Below are 7,314 nucleotides of genomic sequence, written 5' to 3'. Positions count from 1 at the left end.
GTTTGGGGTTGAGTCACGAGGATGAGATGGAGGTAAGCATGGGTTAAGGATGGATATGCTGTAGGGCACTGAGGTAAAGCCGCTGCACACACTCCCATCACAAGTAGGATGGCATGGTTTCGGCAAACAGGGTGTCTGCTCACGGCTTTGTGCCCCACCCTGCTGCTCAGACAGACAAGTGCTGGTGAATCACTATAATTCAAAAAGAGTGTAGTTTGCTTTCAATTGCCACAGCTGTGAGCTGCAGCGCTCAGATGATTCACATAGGTTCAGCCTTCCAGGCCCAGGGGCTGGGGAGGCCACTGGTTGTAATGCCAGACATTGCAACCTCATCAGTGTTTGAGGGGTCTTAGATGCACTGAGGGAGTTGGTGGGATTTGAATTGAAACCACAGTGGTTATTTCTTTCTGTCCTTTTTTCTGTTCCTCTACATTCACTATGGAAGCTGCCGGGGAGGTGTTAACTGTTTCATTTGCTATTTTGTTACTGGATTTGGCCAGAGGACTGTGAGGAGAATTGTGTGGAGGGGAGGTCTCCCTCTATTCCTGGTTCAATTTAGGAAATGTGGCAAGATCACCAAAGAGTGGGCAAATTTCTTTGTCAAGTTGTAGACAGATTTCATATCGGTCATGAGAAGAACTCCAACCTTTAATGCTACCACCACCAACAGTCTTACAACAGCTATGAACTATTTGGCAAAGGAAAAGGCAGTTTGTAACCAAAATCCAATTTTGCGGGAGACTTAGCATTGTGCCTTTTTTTTGGATACTGTTTTGCTGTTGTGAAAAGCAATACATATGGAGACCCATTAGAACCTAAGACTATTGTTGATGTAGTCTTGACTCATTCTTGGCACTCCTGTACCTTCCTTTGATAGCTCAGCTGGTAGAGCGGAGGACTGTAGGCTGTCTCTGAAAAGTAATCCTTAGGTCGCTGGTTCAACTCCGGCTCAAAGGAAAGATTTTTGTCAATTTTGTCTTTCACTTTTTTTCCAGAGTTTACAACTTTGCAGAACATCCCTTTCCAACCACTCTATACCCTGTGAGAAAGTTAGTCTATTTTCCTTGTCTGATTCAGATGGTTGTTACAGCTGTCGTGCTGTGACCATTGTCACCTCTCTAGGAGCCATTCATTCAGGAGTTGGACTCAGTGATCCTTGTGGGTCCCTTCCCACTCAGAATATTCAGTGAAATCTAGCTAATCAGTTGATGGCCATCATAAGTGATTCTGTTCCTGCAGGGGCTCAAAACCTACAGACCCTCAAGAACTGGAGCAGACACGTGGTGCAGAGCTTGCAAAGCCTCTTTTACCTGAGTGGAGTGTGGAAAATGGGGGCAGGTCCAATTATTGGAGCACCCTTGTTGCTGGTTTCACCCCTTTTCCTATCTCACTCTTTCATCTTGAAGTTCTGAGGCTTTGAGTAGGGCAGTGGGGAGCTAAGAGAGCTGGGGAAGAAAAATGGGAACACTAAGATCATTCAGGTCCTGATACCCATCTGAGAGAGTGTCTACATGTGACAATAATCATCAGCCTCCTGAAAGGGTGGTGAATACCACTGGTCATGCTGTCCTGAGGTATATAATTTCCAAGAACTGTCCATTTCAGTGGAGAATTGTAAAGGTTGGGGCTGGTACAAAGGAAATGGTTAAGAAAGAGTGCTAAGAAAGGACATCAGAGGCCAGGTTAAGAAGGCATTTTAAGGACTCATTCATACAGAAACTTTCAGAGAATAGAAAACAGGGCACTGCTACCTGTTAAAATTTTGTTTCACACAGAAAACTGACTCACTTTCGCAAGACACAATGAGTTCTGAGACGTCTGTAAGAAGCTTTATTAAAGAAAAGATTAGAGGGTTTTATATGTTTACATTAGACGAGATGACATTAGGGATCTAAATCCCAAAGCTCATGCAAAGCTTCTCATGCAAAGCATCTCCTCATGCAAAGTGCAGTGCTAAGCTGAACAAAGGTAGAAGGAGGTGGCAATTTTGTTCAGTTGCTTACTTTTCCTTGTAAAAAGAAAAAATTAGTAAAAAATACTTGCTAGTAGTTGGAGCCAAATACATCAAGAAACCAGCTAGAAAGAATAATCAAGCGATTATATGTAATTCCAATATTCTAAAAGGTCGGTTTTTTTTTTACTAATTAGCGTCAGATCAATGACCATCGATCATAGTACAACACTGGTTTCCTTTGTCCTTCCAAATCCAGCTGCATTAATTCCCCTTCAGCTTGCAAAGCAGTACAGACTTACAGCCTCATAACCATAATGGGTTTTTCGGCACAGGGAGGCACTGGACAGGAGGAGGCAGTTCTGCCTCTCTTCCCAACAACAAAACTGGCTTGCCAGGCCCTGGGGGTGGGCAGGTCATTCCTTTATTCCTTCCTAGGTCCTCCCACAGCGGGATGGGGTTGTAAAAGCAAGGGTGAGAGAGGCAAGCAGATTCCTTTGCAGTCCTGATAGGACTCCTAGGGAGGAGGATGCACAGCAGCATCGTCTGCAGTGGGAATCTGGCAGTCAGTTTATATGAGGAGGCAGAGAGGGGTATGAGCCTGGATGATGCCACAGGACAAACTCGGGTATATTTGTAACTAACCTCGATTAGAAATCTGTCCCAAGGCACCTGGGACAGATTCCCTCCTTACAATGTGCCTTTTTTGGTCTTGGTGAGCAAAGTAGGAGTCTTTCTGTGATTCATGCCTTTAACTGCTACAATAAGCCTGAAAGCTGCCAATAATCATGCCATGTAAATCCTTGTACTCATGTCAGGGAAGAGACCAATGCTTTCCCTGAGACTGGGGAATGGCAGTGACTTGTGGGCAGTCTGGCTGCCTCACAGGTGTTTTGTTGATGTGCAGATCTTTCTTGACTTAATATTTCAGTCTGTTTTCACAATGTATGATTGAAACAGGAATGAAGGGAGAAGGGATTAGTTAGAAGTAGGTTTTGATTGCAAATGGTTTTCCTTTTGTGGTTGAAGAGGGCAGGTTGTTCCAGTATGGATTCACCCTCATATTGCTGCACACCAGTGGATAGCTGAGGCCTGTGGAGAATACCACCTGATGTGGTTAGCTTGTTATCCCATGGCTGTTCCATTGCCTGCTATTTCAGCTGCCCCCATATCAATGCAGTGATAACAGTGACTCTGTCTCTTTCCCTTCAACCACATTCACACCAGGTAATTTTATATAATAAGTTCCAGCAATTGTAGCCATCAAGCCAGAAATGTGAATTTAAATGAAGTCCTGGTGTTTTTCTCACACATGTGTGGTAGAAAGCATTTAAAAATTGTTTTGTCTTTTTTGATTAGGAGCTTCAGCTTTTCCTTTAATCGTGAACAAGCTTCCCCTCACATGCCAAACACCTCTAATTCATCAGACATTGTGAAGGTCCCTATGTCCTTGTCTGAGGAATGGCACTCCACAGGTCAAGCCTCTGAAACAAAGATGTAACCAGCTGGGGACACGATAGACCAGCAGTAGTACACTCCCATTAGAAAAGATAGTGTTTGTTATCAGTGGGGTGAGTGGGATTTTCCATTCCTGAACATTTTTCTTTTTGTCTTCTTGTCTCACCTCTTGTCCCTAATCAAACCTTTAACCTATCACCTAGTTTAGAAGCAGCACACCCACACTGCATAGTGAAGAAATTGAAGCTCACACAGTTGGTGTAAACATGTTGCAAAATATCTGTACTTTCTCCCCCAAGGAAAGAGCAATGCTTGCACTCCTCCCCCAGGACAGTTTGGTGAGTTGGGTCCAGTTGTCTGCACCCACAATTCTTATGTGGGTGTTTTGCACCTTCACTAAGCAGCATTCCATGGTTTTCACTGGTCTCCTCTCATCCTGAAAGTAACTTTTTGTTAAAAATTAAAAGGGCAGTTTTGGCACTGGCATAACTCCAGGTTCTCAGTTGTACTTGAATTGCATGACTTTGTGTATCTTGAGCTTTGTTTTGATTTTCCAATACAAATGAATCCCAGCTTCTATCTAGACACCTGTTTTCACCTGGTTGCACCAAAGCTGTGTTGCAGGGATTGCTTATTCAGATACAATGTGAAAGTACTGAGCAAAGCAGGGTCTGCCTAGGAAAATTGGATTAACCTTAAAGAAATTTCAGAGGATGATGGGTAGTCTTCAAATTTTGGATGTGAGCTGCATGCTCTGGTATCAGGTTTCAGCCCAGAAATGTAGTCCTGCATCAGTGACAGGACTGAAGCCTTAATTTTGTACTGAGCCCACTGCTTTCCTTTGAGCACTGTAATATTTTTCTGCTGTCATTGGTCTCTTGTAGCCACCTGTTGCCTCTGGTCATGCAGATTTAGATAAAGCTCTTGGTACAGGGTCATATCTTTGTGAAGTTTTTTATTATGGCAAGGAAAATATGGTCCTAATTCCTGTCTTGAATAATAGTATAAATCAATAGCAACAACTGCATGATTCCCTTACAGCTCTAGAGGTAGAATCGTGGCAATTAAAGTAATGTGCAATTAAGGAGAGCTGGAAAAAGCTTTTAAATCCAGGAAGCAAGTCAAGATGCTTTGCTGATGATTTGCTAGTTTGTAGAAATTGCAAGTGGTTGCAAATTGGTTTGCTTTTACCACAAAGTAAAACTCTCCTCCAGTGTGTGTTTAGCTGAATTTATGAAAAGCATCTCATCGTGGCTGGAAATGACCAACAGTAGTTGCTGCCTTTACTTGCATCCACCATACCACATAGATTTACAACAAACTAAGCAACTGTTTGCACATTTCTTCAGGCCTTCTTAACCGCCCTCTAACAACCAATTTTTCTTTTTCCTATTGTCGTTGTTATAATCAGGCCTTGATAAGAATTGCTGCCAGAGACACCCAATCAGTCCCATGCTATCATCTGGATATGATTAGAGTTCTCAGGACAGATTGAAGCCATTTGATAGTATTGATTACTTCCTTATTTCAGGTTGTGCCATTTCACCATTTACTGATTTAAAATTCTTGCCTCATTTAAGAGGTAACATTTTTTTTACATTGTAAATTACAAAATCTATTTTGTTGTGTGAGTCCAAATAAGCTTTGAAGTTTGTGGCTTTGTAATTTGAAAGTCATCTGGAGAGTGTATGCTTTCTTGTCATCTTTAATCAATGCACTATAATCAATTATCATATCAAAGTGTTCAATTACTCCTCAGTGCAGAGGTGCTGTAGCTATTTGGCCTAATTTCCTAGAAGATTCTCAGCATTCTCACTGCAGCACTGGGGTTACTTACCTGACTACTTAAAGATGTCTGCTGTGAAAATGAAGCTGGTACTACTTGAACATCAGCCTCCTCATAGAAAGCAGTGCCAGATGATTCTTCAGCACTGCAAACCAATTCTGTCTGTCCGGTTTGTGAGATGGGTGTACTGTGTTGCTGCCAGTTCCTAAGAAGAGAGTCTTTGTCTGTGTATCTGTGCTTTTATGCTAAGAATCCTGCCTTTTTTTTTTTTTTTCCCCTGAATATTGAGAGGTTTCAACATTCCCTTTTCCTGCAGTATACTACCCTTCCATTTCTCAAGAATTGTGGGAGGAAAGTTACTGCTGACTGTTGGAGTCCATGAGTTTCATGTTTATTTGAAGGCTGAAGGAAATAAATTGTGAGGTTTTGGTTTTGTTCGTTGTTTTTTGTTTTTTGTGGTTTTTTTTTTTTTTTTTGTGTGTTTTTGTTTTCATGATTGTTTCTAAGTCCCCCAAACCTTACAGAAGCTTGAGAAGATCTGTATTTGTGAATTAAGGATCTCTTTAAACTCAGAGTTGAGGTGTTAGTCTTCCATATTGCCTTTTTTTGAGTATGTGGAGCTAAAAAATATACTGATAATTTTATGTCAGTACAAGAATCTTTTTGGGAGATCACTATGTTTTGAACTCCACACAAACCTTAGTGTATCCATCCTTACATCCCTGTGACATGAAGAGGTACCTATGTCCTTTTTTCATGTAACACTGTTAGTCCTTAGGATTGCTGCAGTTCAGTGATGGGTCCTAAACAGCTGCAGTAGAGCAGGAAACATCACCTGAAGTTTCTGAGGATTTGGCTGCTTTGTGTCCTTACCACCCTTCCTTATTTCTCAAGTTCCTAACTCTTGGTAAACCATTGACTAAACTCTCTGAGAAACCAGCACCGAGTTTTACCATTATTTTAGTTAGCAACAGCTTTTCAGACAAAATTATCTCCTTGGTTCCTTCTCCCAGAAAACTATTGAACTACCAGTGAATGAAACTCCAGCAGTATATTGCTGTATTAAAATCTTAGAGTATTGACACAACCTGTTTTCCAGCACTGACTCCATGCCAGGAAAGCAGAGTGGTATGTGGTGGAAGGGAATGCTCCTGCTGTCATCTAATGGGGAAGGAGGAGAGTGGTGTCTAGGGCTGCTGGTGCAGGAGCCCATCCATCCATCCATCCATCCATCCATCCATCCATCCATCCATCCATCCATCCATCCATCCATCCTCTGAGGCATACTGTTGCTTTCCTGTAGGAAGACACCTGCACGTGGATGGGCCAGTGCTTGGTCCTTGATGAGAAATGAAACAACACGTGCACCTAGGAAAGGACAGTGAAAAAAACAGAGAGAACACAAAGCTGTGTTTGAGCCTCTTCTCATCAGGCTGAGGGAAGGAGAGCATGAGTGGCTTTGTGGTGAGAAGGTCTGTAAAAACATAGCCATTACCCTCATCTCATCTTACCTTTTGAGAAATGTCAAACTTGTGATGAACCTTGTGACCTGTCAGAGATCTCAGCTGAACTGCAGCTGAAGAGATTCACTATAAAAGGATATAGGCTGTTTCTTATTGTTGAATTTTAACCATGAGAGTTCCTAAGGGAAATAGCATGGAGTAATAACATTTAATGGTCTTCTGATGAGCATCTGGTACTGGGTGGTTTTTTCTTTTAAATTGCATTAAAATTAAAACTGCATTATTGCAGAGTCCTCATTTCCTGTTATGAGGCGAATTATGATGCTCTATTGATTGGCAAAGCTGTTTCCCATCCTGCATAAGTGTGGTTAGTGGACAGAATTTAGCTCACAGACACAGACATGCCCTACCAGCCCCCCCACCGTTCTAAAAGTTTTTCCCTCTAAATTATTCATAGTGAAACTGCTGATTCTCAAAATTTAAAACAGAGGAGAAAAGGTATAAAATACTCTCATGTATGCCTTTGTATTAATTTATGTGCTATCACATTGAATAAAAGGAAATAGCAAGATAAGCATGTTCAAGAAGCCACATGATGAGTATAATTGATGCATTCAGCCTATAGAACATACATATAATAGTCCATTGTAGTTATG

The 7,314-nt window shown here is 41.8% G+C and overlaps 1 non-coding gene across 1 annotated transcript; it reads left to right on the top strand.

Moving 5' to 3' along the window:
- The first annotated feature begins 867 nt into the window (after positions 1–867).
- Positions 868–957, top strand: TRNAY-GUA. Its single transcript is given in 2 exon segments — positions 868–904; positions 922–957. It is a non-coding gene; the product is annotated as a tRNA-Tyr (tRNA).
- Positions 958–7,314: the final 6,357 nt, after the last annotated feature.

The sequence above is a fragment of the Onychostruthus taczanowskii genome, unplaced genomic scaffold (genome assembly GCF_017590055.1).
Source record: "Onychostruthus taczanowskii isolate IOZ18803 unplaced genomic scaffold, ASM1759005v1 scaffold40, whole genome shotgun sequence".
NCBI classification, from domain to species: Eukaryota; Metazoa; Chordata; class Aves; order Passeriformes; family Passeridae; genus Onychostruthus; species Onychostruthus taczanowskii.
This window is presented reverse-complemented; position numbering and strand designations above follow the sequence as displayed.